General features: G+C 43.0%; 1 protein-coding gene across 6 annotated transcripts in view; it reads right to left on the bottom strand.

Moving 5' to 3' along the window:
• The window catches only part of MSRA (methionine sulfoxide reductase A), a 468,843-nt gene that overhangs the window by 171,331 nt on the left and 281,856 nt on the right, over positions 1-15,656 (bottom strand). The gene's annotated exons all lie outside the window — the stretch shown is intronic.

The raw sequence follows: 15,656 nt of genomic DNA, 5'->3' as shown, positions 1-15,656 counted from the left end.
GAGACCTTGAGAAAAAAAAAAAAAGGTGGTAAAAACAATTTTATCAAGCACACGTTTTAGCTAAAATTAAATAACGTTAATTTTAGTGCGCACAAACACAACTTATTAACCAATTTTCTTGTAAAGTATAAAAGATGAGGTTGCACAAAGCAAACAGATACCAAAACATGTCAAGCCTCAAAATTGTGAGCGCCTGAAAAAGAATGACAATCTTCGGTATACAAAATGCTCCATAGGCAATGCTTTTACAGCCCCAGTAGGTCATCAGTTTAGAGTTAACAATGAAAAATGTGCTTAGAATGACTGCTCTCACTTTGGAATGTACAGAAATATGTAACGTGTAGTGCAGTCGACAGTTTTGTATATAAGCACCCCCCCCCCCTCAATACATAGATTTGGTTATGTACGTGGGGATAGAGTAGGCTCAAAAACATTTTTTGGGGGGGGGGGGGGGGGGGGAGTTTAAATACTTGGGTGTAGCTTTGACGTTTTACACTTTTATTTTTCATCAAATCTTTTGCTATCATATAGAACAGGGATATGCAATTGGCGGACCTCCAGCTGTTTCAGAACTACAACTCCCATGAGGCATAGCAAGACTCTGACAGCCACAAGCATGACACCCAGAGGCAGAGGCCTGATGGGACTTGTAGTTTTGCAGCAGCTGGAGGTCCGCTAATTGCATATCCCTGATATAGAAAAAACAATAGCCCTCTACGTGATACTGTGACAGGTTCTTTTTAATGAGACAGGTTCTCTTTAATGAGGCATAAGGGGTCTATTAGACAGACACAGATCATGCCCCATTAGCTTCTTCCCTGGTCACAGCGGTCAGGAAAAGCAAGAGCAGAAACCAGAGACGAAATCTTTGCTGCTTCCACGTTCTTATGTATGGACATAACGTCAGTGACAGTAAAATGATTAAATTACAAATTTAGGTGCTTATATGCTAATGTTAGGTTCTTTATATAATAACAAGATTGCGTGCTAGAGTGGCTTTTCAGAAACATGTTACTGCAATAAATGATTATTCTGGTCCCTGGAATGTCTTGTTGTACAGGTTGTGGGGACAGTTAGTGTCTGCATATTTTACGGTGAGGCATTTCAGAGTCTGGGTCAGGGTCAGGCTGAAAAGGTGTTCCAAAATAACAGAAATTAATGTATCTAGTAAATAATAATGTGTTGCTTACAGAAATAGTGAATGGGTTAACACAGCTATTTTCAACCAGGGTTCCGTGGAACCCTGGGGTTCCTCCAGAGGTAGCTAGGGGTTCCTTGAGCTGTGGCTGATGAACCACCTTTTTTGATGATGCCTACAGATTTCAAGGTTCAGCATCACTTAGCAAAGCCAGCAGCATGACACAAATCTATATTTTTAGCTGTTTTTAAGGCTGGCATTCTGAGCACCATTTTAAGGGGAACATTCTTCCTATTGACCACCATTATAAGGGGCATTGTTTTATTGACCCTTGATGATTTGGTTTTAGTAAGGGTTCCTCAAGACTTGAAAATTATTTTTTGGGTTCCTCTAGGGTTAAAAGGTTGAGAAAGCCTGGGTTAACATATAAAATGTTGATGTTAATGACGACCCTACATGGCCAATGTCCATGGCAACTTTTTAAAGCTTAAAGAAGACGTTGCTTCCATGGTACACTTACCATGGTTGAGGACCTTCACGCTTCATAAATATCTCTACTTTCTAATCTTCATTATAATTTTGGAATACTTCTTTTCTAAATCAACTTTCAAAACCTTTAACTGTCAACAGATGTTGTTGATTTCCTTTTCGTAGAGCCGGGTCTCCAAGCTTTATAAGCAAAGGGCCACTTTACTCTCCTTCAGACTTAAGGAGGGGCCGGACTATGGCCGGTGGAGGTAGAAATTAGAGTATAAGATGAAGAGCCGGCAACTCTCCCTCCCGATAAAAGTACTTTATTGTAAAAGGGTACAGTGTGCAAGTTACAGCAGCTCTTTTTATAGCTGTTGTAAATTGAACACATGAACCCTTTATCAATAAAGTGCTTTTATCGGGAGGACGAGTTGCTGGATCTTCATCTTATACTCTCGTGATGTTTTAAGTGCCAGGAAGACATTGTGAGCTTTGGAGCAACGTTGGGTGGAATTAACCTAGGTGTACATCTACGTTTGTGGAAGTAGAAAATGACCCAGCGTCAATGGTAGTAAACATTTCCTCAGGCTCGGTGGTCAGCGGGAGAAAAAATACAAAGTGGCAGTAGTTAGTAGGAGAAGGAATAATGTTCCATTGTTGGTACTGATGGAAGGAATAGTGCCCAACCACTGGTGTCAGTGGAAGAAATAGCCCCTTATCCTTGGTGTCAATGGGAGGAAACAATACCCCACTACTGGAGTCAGTGGAAAAAATGGTGCCTCAACCATATTGATAGTGGGAGGAATAATGCCTCATATCAGTGAGAGGAATAGTGACCAAAGGAGTGGATTAAGGCGAGCAACGGGCCACATCCGCCCCACTGGCCACAGTTTGTCATACAGCATGCTGCAACATTGGTTATCTTCAATGGATGCATTATATAGGTATCCGAACAAAGTCAAAAATAGGGTAATTATAATTAGAACTTCTAAATTTGCAGTAGCAGACAATTCAAATGCTTTATTTATTGGATCTATCTAAAGGTATACAGTAGAAGAGTCCTGTATTGAACATATCAAGCATAACAATAGTGCGGTCTACATCCAGAGATATCAAAATACACTGCTCAAAAAAATTAAAGGAACACGTCAACACATCAAGTAAAATAAACTTCTGGGATATTGATCTGGTCAGTTAAAGAGGTTGTAAACTCTATTAAAAAAAACCTGTAAGACAAAATGCATAATGAGCTAGTATGCATCACATACTAGCTGATTATGAAATATTTACCTTATATCGAAGCCCTGCAGCGGCGCCCGCACAGTGCCGATGCAGCAGACATCTTCCCTGGTGTTTCTTCCGGGTTTGAGGGCTCCTGTTGCTGTGATTGGCCAGAGCAGCGATGACGTCACTCCCATGCGGGAGCCGCTGGTCACGGCACAGGGCCCTGAAGAAATGGCATGGCCGGCCGATGATGTCAGCGGCGGCGTATATAGTAAATATCTCCTAAACGGTGCAAGTTTAGGAGATATTTACAGTACCTACAAGTAAGCCTTATTATAGGCTAACCTGTAGGTACAATTAAAAAGGAAGACTTTACTTCTTCTTTATGTAGTAAAGGGGGTTGTTAATCAGTTTCAGTTGCTTTGGTGTTAATGAAATTAACAACAGGTGCACTAGATGGGCAACAACGAGACGACCTCCAAAACAGCAATGGTTTTACAAGTGGAGGCCAATGACATTTTTTTTTCAGTGGCTCACCTTTTCTGATTGTTTTTCACTAGTTTTGTATTTGTCTAGGGTCAGTGTCACTACTGGTAGCATGAGGCGATACCTGGACCCTATAGAGGTTGCACAGCCAGTCCAACTCCTCCAGGATGGCACATCAATACGTGCAATTGCCAGAAGGTTTGCTGTGTCTCCCAGCCCAGTCTCAAGAGCATGGAGGAAATTCTAGGAGACAGTTACTCTAAGAGAGTTGGACAGGGCCATAGAAGGTCTTTAACCCATCAGCAGGACTTGCATCTGCTCCTTTGTGCAAGGAGGAACAGGATGAGCACTGCCAGAGCCCTACAAAATGACCTCCAGTAGGCCACTGGTGTGAATGTCCCCGAACAAACAATCAGAAACAGACTTCATGAGGGTGGCCTGAGTGCCCGACGTCCTCTAGTGGGCTCTATGCTCACTGCCCGGCACCGTGGAGCTCGATTGGCATTTGCCATTGAACACCAGCATTGGCAGGTCCGCCACAGGCGCCCTTTTCATTTCACAGATGAGAGTAGGTTCACCCTGAGCACATGTGACAGATGTGAAAGAGTCTGGAGAAGAGCACGTTTTGCTGCCTGTAACATGGTTCAGCATGACCGGTTTGGTGGTGGGTCAGTGATGGTCTGGGGAGGCATATCCATTGAGGGATGCACAGATACAGGCTCGAGAATGGCTCCCTGACTGCCATTAGGTATCAGGATCAGGGCCGTCTTTAACGCAGGGCAAACGGAGCACCTGCCCTGGGCCCAATGTTTGTAGGGGGGCTCGCACTGCTACCCGCGAATTGGGGCCCCAATGAAGGTTTTGCAGAGTGTGCAGAGGACACGGGACGGGAGGCTGTATTCCCGTGCTAGCCAGCTGAGAGGGGGCGCGGCCGGGAGCTCCCCTGACGCTCTGACCCCGCCCCCGTACAGCCTGTATGCTCAGAACAGAGCGGTTGTAGTGAGAGCCAGTGATCAGAGTGGAAGCGTCAGTGGAGCTCCCGGCCCCGCCCCCGGACCTCTGTATTCCCCAGCCAGTATACAGGGGGCGGGGCCGGGACGCTCCACTGACGCTCATACTACAGCCGCTCTGTTCCGAGCATACAGGCTGCACGGGGGCGGGGTCAGAGCGTCAGTGGAGCTCCCGGCCCCGCCCCCTCTCAGCTGGCTAGCGCGGGAATACAGCCTCCCGTGTCCTCTGTGCACTCTGCAAAACCTTCATTTGGGGCCCCAATTCACGGGTAACGGGGCCCTCCTACAAAGCATCAGTGGAGCTCCCGGCTGTTGTAGTGAGATCAGAGAATGGAAGCCCCGCCCACATACCTCTAAATGTATGTAGTGTGTTTGGCTGCTCAGGTATGTCCTTGCACCCATAAAATGCCTGACTGCTAAAACCCTGAGCTGTGTTATTCAACTGTCAAGCTGTGCGTTGCTAAAAGTTCTCTGACCATCACCTGTAGCATGTACGCAGTCTCCGATTGTCTCCTGCAGTATGTCCGCAGTCTCTGATTGTCTCCTGCAGTATGTCCGCAGTCTTTGATTGTCTCCTGCAGTATGTCCGCAGTCTCTGATTGTCTCCTGCAGTATGTCCGCAGTCTTTGATTGTCTCCTGCAGTATGTCCGCAGTCTTTGATTGTCTCCTGCAGTATGTCCGCAGTCTTTCATTGTCTCCTGCAGTATGTCCGCAGTCTTTCATTGTCTCCTGCAGTATGTCCGCAGTCTCTGATTGTCTCCTGCAGTATGTCTGCAGTCTCTGAACCTCTCCTGTAGTATGTCTGCACTCTCTGACACTCTCCTGTAGTATGTGTATTAATGTGCCCCATTACTTGCTCAATTATTTAGGATTGCTCCACTGCTCAGTGAGAGGTAATGATGTGTATTAGCCTGTAGCAACCAATCAGCGAACAGTAGTGATCTGCTTTAATCTCTAGCAGCCAATCAGTAAGTGGTAATGATGTGCATTAACCTTTAGCAACCAATCGGCAAGCAGAAATTATGTGTTGTAACCTCTAGCAACCAGCCAGCGAGCAGTAAGGATAGGCTGTAACCTCTGGCAAACAATTGCAATCACTGCGTGATCTGCTGCAGTAAACTGATTTTGAGTCTACCTGCTATTTTTTTTATGTCTCAGAATGGAGGGGGGGCCCCAAGAAAATGTTTGCCCAGGGCCCAATCAAAATTAAAGACGGCCCTGATCAGGATGAAATCCTTGCACCCATTGTCAGACCCTACACTGGTGCAGTGGGTCCTGGGTTCCTGCTGGTGCACGACAATGCCCAGCCTCATGTGGCGAGAGTATGCAGCCAGTTCCTGGAGGATGAAGGCATTGATACTACTGAATAGCTCCCATGCTCGCCTGATCTGAAACCAATAGTACACCTCTGGGACATTATGTTTCAGTCCATCCGATGCCGTCAGGTTGCACCTCAATCTATTCAGGAGCTCAGTAATGCCCTGATCCAGATCTGGAGTGATGACACAAAGCTAAGCAGGACAATAAATTCACAACAGCAATAAAACTTTACAAGAAGAAAATAGAAGAGTTGGCCACTAGGGCTAGGGCGATTAACTCCAGAGATAAGACTAGAACTCTACTTTTTTACAAAACTATGATTTGGCCACATCTTGAGTAAACCGTCCATTTCTGGTCACCAATCCTCAGGAAGGATGTGCTAGAACTAGAGTTAGTCCAGAGAAGGACAACAAAGCCAACAAAGGAGTTGGAGGACCTCAATTATGAGGATGATTGCAAACATTGAACTTATTCTCCCTTGAGAAGAGACACTTAAAAGGATATATTATAGTTATATACAAATCCAGCATTGGGAGGAAACTGTTTAATCTTAGGTCTTAAAAGAAGACACACGGCCACACAATGAAGTTGGATGAGAGATGGTTCCAGGGCCAGGACAAAGGGTGATCAGAAGGGACGACTGGCCGGGCACAATGGTTGAAATAAGGGTGCCCTGAGCCAAGTTCCATCTGTTTCAAGGCTGACATGAGTAGTGACAGTGGCATCACTACTCCTGTCAGCCCAGTGCTGACTGACAGCAATGAGATGAGGAGGAGAGAGCCGGGAGGAGGTGTGGGCTGTGCTCTCTCTCTCCCCTTCCTATTTTTTGCTATTGCAGAACTATATTAACAAGCAGTGTTCACAGGAATACAGGAGCACTGCACTGGCAGGAAGGACGAGGGGGAGGGAGAATACAGCCCGGGTCGGGGGGCATGGCTGGTAAGCAAACCCTGAAAAGTCCAGATCTGTCAGTGCAACTGTACTAACAAGCTGGAAGCACTGTCCCCAATGCTGCTCAAATCTTAAAGCCGCCTCTGAGGGTATGACTGGCTTTTAATACCTAGGGACCCTTTGATTATGTATAAAGTGGTGTGAAAAGTAAACAAAGCCATTCATTTGAATGTGTAAGGCCCCTTTCAACACGCCAAGCCGGCTCGGATCCGCCTGTCCATTTTTCAGGTGGATCCAAGCGGGCAATCCATTGATTCCTATGGGGAGATGGATGTCAATGTTTTTTTTAAAGAAACTTTATTGAAGTGTCACACAATGACATTTCATCAAATTGTATTAGTTGCAGTGCAATGCAAGGGAGTAGATTGCCTTGCACTGCGCTAAAAAAAAGTACTGCATGCAGGCATCTTTGCCCTGGGTGCTGGATGACCTTGGCCTGGCACTGGGTGGTTCAATCCTACATTGCTCAATGGGCTCTTTACTGTTAGAGCAGTAAGGATGTAAAACTCCCTTACACAATCCGTGGTGTCACTGGAACATAGTTTAAAAAAAAAAAAAAACTTTAGTTTCTTAGCGAACACAAGGAATAGAGAAAACAGTAGACACACACACATGCTCTCAGGTTGAAGTGGACAGACTGGCTTCTTTATTCAGTATTAACAACTACAGTGCAGAGTGTGAGGCAGATTTCCACTTTCTTCTCAACAGAGACAATTTAATTAGTCTTAAGAGTCATATTAAAGAGTCCAGCTTAGATCAAATAGTTGACATGGTCTCTTATCTCTTGGGGAATCTACTTGTGAGTTCCCAAGTCTGCACACCTGCTGTGCTCAATGCCAGGGGTTCCCACCATCCCTGCATTCATTTATGTGGTCTACCCACCCTCTGTGCCCAAAATGAGGGGTCCCCACCATCCTTGCACTAAGTTCCATGGTCTACACGCCCTCTGTGCCCATTATGAGGGATTCCCACCATCCCTGTGATGAGTTATTGGGTCTACACGCCCTCTGTGTCCAAAATGAGGGGTTCCCACCATCCCTGCACCAAGTTCCATGGTCTACACACATTCTGTGTCCATTATGAAGGGTTCCCACCATCCCAGTGATGAGTTCCCGGGTCTACACACCTTCTGTGTCCATAATGAGGGGTTCCCACCATCCCTGCACCAAGTTCCATGGTCCACACACCCTCTGTGCCCATTATGAGGGCTTTCCACCATCCATGTGATGAGTTCTCAGGTCTACACACCCTCTGTGTCCATAATGAGGGGTTCCCATCATCCCTGCACCAAGTTCCATGGTCTACACGGCCTCTGTGCCCATTATGAGGGGTTCCCACCATCCCTGTGATGAGTTCCAGGGTCTACACACCCTTTGTGTCCATTATGAGGGATTCCCACCATCCCTGCACCAAGTTCCATGGTCTACACGTCCTCTGTGCCCATTATGAGGGGTTCCCACCATCCCTGTGATGAGTTCCTGAGTCTACACACCTTCTGTGTCCATAATGAGGGGTTCCCACCATCCCTGCACCAAGTTCCATGGTCTACACGGCCTCTGTGCCCATTATGAGGGGTTCCCACCATCCCTGTGATGAGTTCCAGGGTCTACACACCCTTTGTGTCCATTATGAGGGATTCCCACCATCCCTGCACCAAGTTCCATGGTCTACACGTCCTCTGTGCCCATTATGAGGGGTTCCCACCATCCCTGTGATGAGTTCCTGAGTCTACACACCCTCTGTGCCCATTATGAGGGATTCCCACCATCCCTGTGATGAGTTCTCGGGTCTACACACCCTCTGTGTCCATAATGAGGGGTTCCCATCATCCCTGCACCAAGTTCCATGATCTACACGTCCTCTGTGCCCATTATGAGGGGTTCCCACCATCCCTGTGATGAGTTCCTGGGTCTACACACCTTCTATGTCCATAATGAGGGGTTCCCACCATCCCTGCACCAAGTTCCATGGTCTACACACCCTCTGTGCCCATTATCAGGGCTTTCCACCATCCTTGTGATGAGTTCCCGGGTCTACACACCTTCTGTGTCCATAATGAGGGGTTCCCACCATCCCTGCACCAAGTTACATGGTCTACACGCCCTCTGTGCCCATTATGAGGGGTTCCCACCATCCCTGTGATGAGTTCCCGGGTCTACACATCATTTGTGTCCATTATGAGGGGTTCCCACCATCCCTTCACTAAGTTCCATGGTCTACGCACCTTCTGTGCCCATTATGACGGGTTCCCACCATCCCTGTGCTGAGTTCCTGTGTCTGTACACCTTCTGTGTCCATTATGATGGGCTTCCAGCATCCTTGTGCTGAGTTCCTGTGTCTGTACACCTTCTGTGCCCATTATGAGGGGTTCCCACCATCCCTGTGCTGAGTTCCTGTGTCTGTACACCTTCTGTGCCCATTATGAGGGATTCCCACCATCCCTGTGCTGAGTCCCTGGGTCTGTACATCTGCTGTGCCCATTATGAGGGGTTCCCACCATCCCTGTGCTGAGTTTCTGGGTCTGTACACCTGCTGTGCCCACATTATGAGATTGATGGAGAAATAAAAGAAGCTGAAATACAAGCAGAATAAACTTCAATTTTAAAATGATGACTGTATTATCTATTTAGTAGTGTTATGGGTTTTCTCGGCACGCTTCCTTGCACTGGGGTCCTTCTGTATTTTCAAGAACTGGCAGCTACAGTCTACAGGGTGGGGAGGATGTGAGCAAATCCTTGCGCCTGGCTTTACCCCCACCATATATCAGAGCAAACAGTTTTGGGTGGAGTTTGGCTTTAACTTACATTTATGAACTGTGATTAATAAAATGATAATTCAAATAAATATGAAGTCGTATAGAAAAATGACATTGGAGTATCTGACTGCTGGTAAGTTATAGAGGAGATGACAGTGCGGAGATTATTATGTCGGTCATGTAGCCTGGTACCAGTGAAAACTGAAAACAGCTGAGAGCAGTGTGAGTGATTCCGGGTAATTGTCAGTCTGGAGGAATCGGAATGTCGTCTCCATTATAGTCACATCATGAATCCTCTGAAAATTGCTCATGATCGCCTCCTGCTGATGGAATGTCAGAGAAGATTGCAGCCTGTCCCTGGCCACTCATATCTGGAATAAAGAGACGACCCCCAGTGGAATGGTTCTCAATGATACAACCGGGGTCACCGCTTATAGAATAAAGAAGTCTGTAGAGTAGGAAAGGGTTAGTGGAGGTCAACTTATTAGATATTGGGGGCCTCACGGGCGACCCCTGATATCACCAAAGGTCTACACATAATATAATATACATTCGAAGCTGCAGCAAGTCAGATGAAGCCCATCTAATTTCCTGGCTGGAGTACGTCCAACATCATCTAGCTCTTTCCTCTCCTGCTTGACTGTCCCTGGCTGTTACATTCATTCATGAGATTGCAATTCTTCAAATCATGAAGGCTCAGCATCACATGCAAATACAGCCTGCCTAGGAACACGAACCCACCCAACAGACATCCACCCATCGAGACATTTTAATATTTGCATAACTCCTCCCAAGAGCAAGCCCACTGCTTGCATCAGGGCTGAGGGTTCTTGGGAGGAGTGCTGAGGCAGCCTTCTGGCCCCTCCCACTCGTCAAGATCTGCATGCATTGCATAGAGAAGCACAGAGACCCAGTGTGACATCATTTGGACTAAAGCAAGGTATGTGATGAAAAGAGAAAGGTTTTATTTAAAAACGGAATTAGTATGTTGATGAGGGAGGAAGGAGGAACCAGGGAAGGCACAATAATAATAATAGTCATAATATAATTTTCTTTTTAATTTGAACTTAATTAGTAAACAATTGTATTTTTTGTTCTTTTATTCTATCTATCCATCTAGTAGATATATATATATATATATATATATATAAGATACTGTAGGTAAATATGTGTGTGTTTATGTATATTTTATATTTTTATTTTATGTATATTTTACTATATATATTTTATTTAGAAGTTTATTAAGCATTTATTATTTCTATTTATACCATTCTTAAGTATTTTTTCTATTTGTATACATATCTATACACAGTATAGATATCTATCTATATACAGTATATATATATATATATATATATATATATTTATATATATATATATACACACACACACACACTGTGTATATCAATAGATAGCGCGTGAATATCTATCTAGCTTTATATATATATATATATTTTTTTTTTTTTAATATGTATATATATTTTTTTTTCTTATATATAAAGAAAGATCTATTTTTTATGTATAGTTCTATTGTATTATATATATTTTATTTAGAAATGTATTCTGCTTTCAATTTTTCTACTATATATACAGCATATTATATATAATAGAAAAAATATCTCTCTCTATCTCTGCGTATATATATATTATAATAAAGTAAGCTAAAAAATGCTGCATAAATAGACAGCACTAGAGTTATAACTTTTATGTATATTTCTATTGTATTGTATATATATATATATTATTTAGAAATGTATTCTGCTTTCATTATTTATATTATATATATATATATATATATACAGTATATTATATATAATAGAAAAAAAATCTCTCTCTCTCTCTCTATATATATATATATATATATATATATATAATCTCTCTCTCTCTCTATATATATATATATATATATATATATATATATAAATAATCTCTATATATATATATAAAAATAATCTATATATATATATATATATATATATATATATATATATCTTTTATAATATAATAATATACCAGATATAAAAATGCTGCATAATAGACAGCACTAGAGGTATAACTTTTATGTATATTTCTATGTTTTATATATATTTTATTTAGAAATGTATTCTGTTATCAATTTTATTTGATATATATAAATATATATACATACATATATAATGTATATATATTTTATATATATATATATATATATATATATATATATATATATATATATATATATATATATATATATATATATATATATATATATATATATATTTTTTTTTTTTTTTTTATAATAATATAACATAATATTATACAAGATCTACTGTATGTAAAAGCACTGCATGAATTGATGGTGCTATATACTGTAAATACCTGTAATAAATAATAATTTAAAAAAATATTATATATGAATAACAAAGGCAGAATCAATTTCAGCCTTAGGGGATACAAGCCACATAGGGAGTGTATTCATTTTAATAAGTCGGCTGACTCATAGACTTGCACTGAGAGAAGGAGCCGTAAAGCATAACCATTGCTGGCAAAGTAGAACCCACGCAGGTAATGAATAAATCTGGATGCCACGTATGCATATATGATTACAAATTATACACAGAAGCAATATTTTAAAGCCACAGCACACAATTAACCATCCATCTATATTTAACACAACATAAAAGAGAGGGTACACTCCCTTTAATTATAATACATTGTCAGCCACGCGTACCCCGGGCTCGTCTAATGCCTCATCGGCCTATCGCATCCTAGACCCCACAGCAGAAGGCCCCCCTTCCCATTGTTCACGTTGGGCTCTGAATTCACGCGGTGTCTAATCACACGAATTGAGGCGGCACACAAGACTTTCTCTTTTTTTTTTTCTCTAAATGATTTGGGGGCTTAATACGTTGAAGATGGACAGGAGGCTCTATTGAGCCGGCATCTGGCCCATTCCAAGCTGTAGATAAATCCATCAGGGCTGAGGAAGGGGAAGAGAAAAGAGCAGATTCCTGCTCCCAATACTGATAAATGGGAGACAATTAAAAGCAGGCTGGAGCCCGACAAAACGGCGTTTCTTTTTTTTTTTTTTTCATTTGCCGTTGAATTGCATGTTATTAACTTGTTCTTCAGGAAACGATAAGTAGACCCCGCGTGGCGCTTAAGTACCACTGTGTGCATCTTCTCATTGAACTTGGAACAGCTGCACTTGGCATATGCGGCATGTTAACAGCACTATTATTTCAGGACACTCATTATGCGCGCGCCAAGCCGAAGGGGGGAAAATGTCATGAAATTTATAAAGAGGGAAATCACATGGCCCCGCCCCTGCAATCATCGCCGGCCCTTCCGACGGTAAGAAAACTTCTGTTTATCTGGCTTGTAGCAGTTGGAGGCTGACAAAGTGCCTTGCTCTTAAAGAGTACCAGCTTCACGTGTACCAAGAAGATAAAATAAACAAGACTAGGTGCCCACCACAGTGCCCTCCATAGATACAGTGGAGAAATAAGTGTAGACATGAAGGGACAGGATGTGTGCTTCTGGCAGGATCACCAAGGTGATAATAAAATTGTCTTAAAAAAAAAAAAGAACACAAATGTGGCCACCATGTCTAAGGACTGGTAAACTGCAATGTTGTCTCCAAAGTAACCACATTTCTTCGGTGGCCCAGAAACAGTTTGTCTATTAACCCCTTAATGCATGCAATCTGCTTATTAATGTTCCCTTGTATGATGCCCTGAGCTGAGGGTACGTTAATAAATGTCGCCGTTGAGAACAAGCAGCTGACACTTTGCGCAGTTCATGGCTATTAATCCCAGCAGTCAATAAAAGCTGAGATCTCCATTGATCATTAGTAACCAATCAGAGTGGCTCTTAAAAGTGGAAGTGAACCCTCCTATAGTTTTCAACCAAGAAAACTGCCATCTTTGCCTCTGTTTAATCTACAACTGCCATGATGCTGCACATGTGATGAGTTTAGACACCAGCCATTGGATGGTTTGACAGTATGGTTGAAAGCACAACCAATGGGAAGGTTACATTTCCGGCACGTGCTGGAAATGAAACTTTTTTATGGATGGGTTTACTCCCCCTTTAATCTTGTGACCAATGACACATTGGTCACATACAGGAACCCCTTAGCGTCTGCAATCTGTTTAGTAATGCATTTCCCACCATAATGCCCAGCACTGAGGGTACATTAAAAAAAAAAATCTCCCTATTGAGATCAAGCAGTTGACACTTTGTACAGCTGCTGGCTCCCAATCCCGATGATCGTTAACCAATCAGAGTTGTTCTTTATTCTGTGACCACTGACATAACAATCACATACAGAAACCCCTTAATGCCTGCAATCTGCTTAACAATGCTCCCCGGTATGATGCCCCATGCTGAGGGAATGGTAATAAATGTCCCCATGGAGAGCAAGCAGCTGACACTTTGCATAGCTGTTGGCTCTCAATACCGGCTGCCATTTAAAGCCATGGTTCCTGTTGATGATCAGTAACCATTCAGAGTGGTTTACTAACCATGTGAACACTATGTCATCTCTGACATAATGGCTGATTTTAAATCCCGGCTGTCATGGAAATCTAGGGGTCCCCATTGACAATCGGTAACCAATCAGAGTGGTTCTTGATCATGTGATCACTACATAATGGTCACATACAGGAACCCCTTAACACTTGCAATCTACTTATTAATGTTCTCCGGCATGATGGCCTGTGCTGAGGCAATGGTAATAAATGTCCTCATTGAGAGCAAGAAGCTGACACTTTGCATAGCTGCTGGCTCTCGAACAGTCTCCATTGATAATTGGTAACCAGAATGGTTCTTTATCATGTGACCACTGACATAATGGTCACATACAGGAACCCCTTAACTCCTGGAATCTGTTTAGTAATGTTCCCTGGCCGGATTCCCTGTGCTGAGGGGATTTTAATAAATGTCCCTGTTGAGAGCAAGCGGGCGGCACTTTGCGTAGCTGTTGGCTCTCAATACCGGCTGTTATATAAAGCCATGGTTCCTGTTGATGATCAGTAACCAATCAGAGTGGTTTACTAACCATATGAACATTATGTCATCTCTGACATAATGGTTATATGCAGGCTGGCTTTAAATCCCGGCTTTCACTGAAATCCAGGGGTCCCCATTGATAATCGGAAATCAATCAGAGTGGTTCTTGATCATGTGATCACTACGTAATGGTCACATACAGGAACCCCTTAAAACTTGCAATCTACTTATTAATGTTCTCCGGCATGATGGCCTGTGCTGAGGCAATGGTAATAAATGTCCTCATTGAGAGCAAGAAGCTGACACTTTGCATAGCTACTGGCTCTCAAACAGTCTCCATTGATAATTGGTAACCAGAGTGGTTCTTTATCATGTGACCACTGACAAAATGGTCACATACAGGAACCCCTTAACTCCTGCAATCTGTTTAGTAATGTTCCCTGGCCGGGTGCCCTGTGCTGAGGGGATTTTAATAAATGTCCCCATTAAGAGCAAGCAGGTGGCACTTTGCGTAGCTGCTGGCTCTCACTACCAGTTGTTATATAAAGCCATGGTTCCTGTTGATGATCAGTAACCAATCAGAGTGGTTTACTAACCATGTGAACACTATGGGGTTGATTTACTAAAGGCAAATAGTCTGTGCACTTTGCAAAGTGGAGTTGCCCTCTGCAAGTGCAGTTGCTTTAGAGCTTAGTAAATGAGGTAAGGCTTCACTTTGCAAAGAATACCCAATCACATGTAAGGAAAATAGAAAACAACATTTTTGCTTGCACATGATTGGATGATGGAAGTCAGCAGAGCTTCTGCTCATTTACTAAGCTTTGGAGCAATGGCTCTTACAGAGTGCAAATGCACTCTGCAAAGTGCACAGCCTTTTTGCCTTTAGTAAATCAACCCCTATGTCATCTCTGACATAATGGTCATATGCAGTCTTGCTCTCAATTCCCACTGTCACTGAAAGTCGGGGTCTCCATTGATAATCGTTAACCAATCATATCGGTTATTGATCATATGACCACTTACAGAAACCCCTTAGCGCCTGCAATTATTTGTTTAGTAATATTTCCCGGGATGATGACCCCCACACAGGGGATTTTAATAAATCTCCTCATTGAGAGCAAGCAGGTGAAACTTTGTAAAACTGCTGTCTCTTAATATTGGCTGTCATTTAAAGACATGGTTCCAGTTGATGATTTGTAACCAATCAGAGTGGTTCTTGATCATGTACCCACTAGCATATTGGTCACATACAGGAACCCCCTAAACACCTGCAATCTGCTTATTAATGTTCCCCGGCATGATGCCCTG

This window comes from Lithobates pipiens, unplaced genomic scaffold (genome assembly GCF_037356315.1).
Source record: "Lithobates pipiens isolate NorthernLeopardFrog02 unplaced genomic scaffold, aLitPip1_a1.2 Scaffold_18, whole genome shotgun sequence".
NCBI lineage: Eukaryota > Metazoa > Chordata > Amphibia > Anura > Ranidae > Lithobates > Lithobates pipiens.
This window is presented reverse-complemented; position numbering and strand designations above follow the sequence as displayed.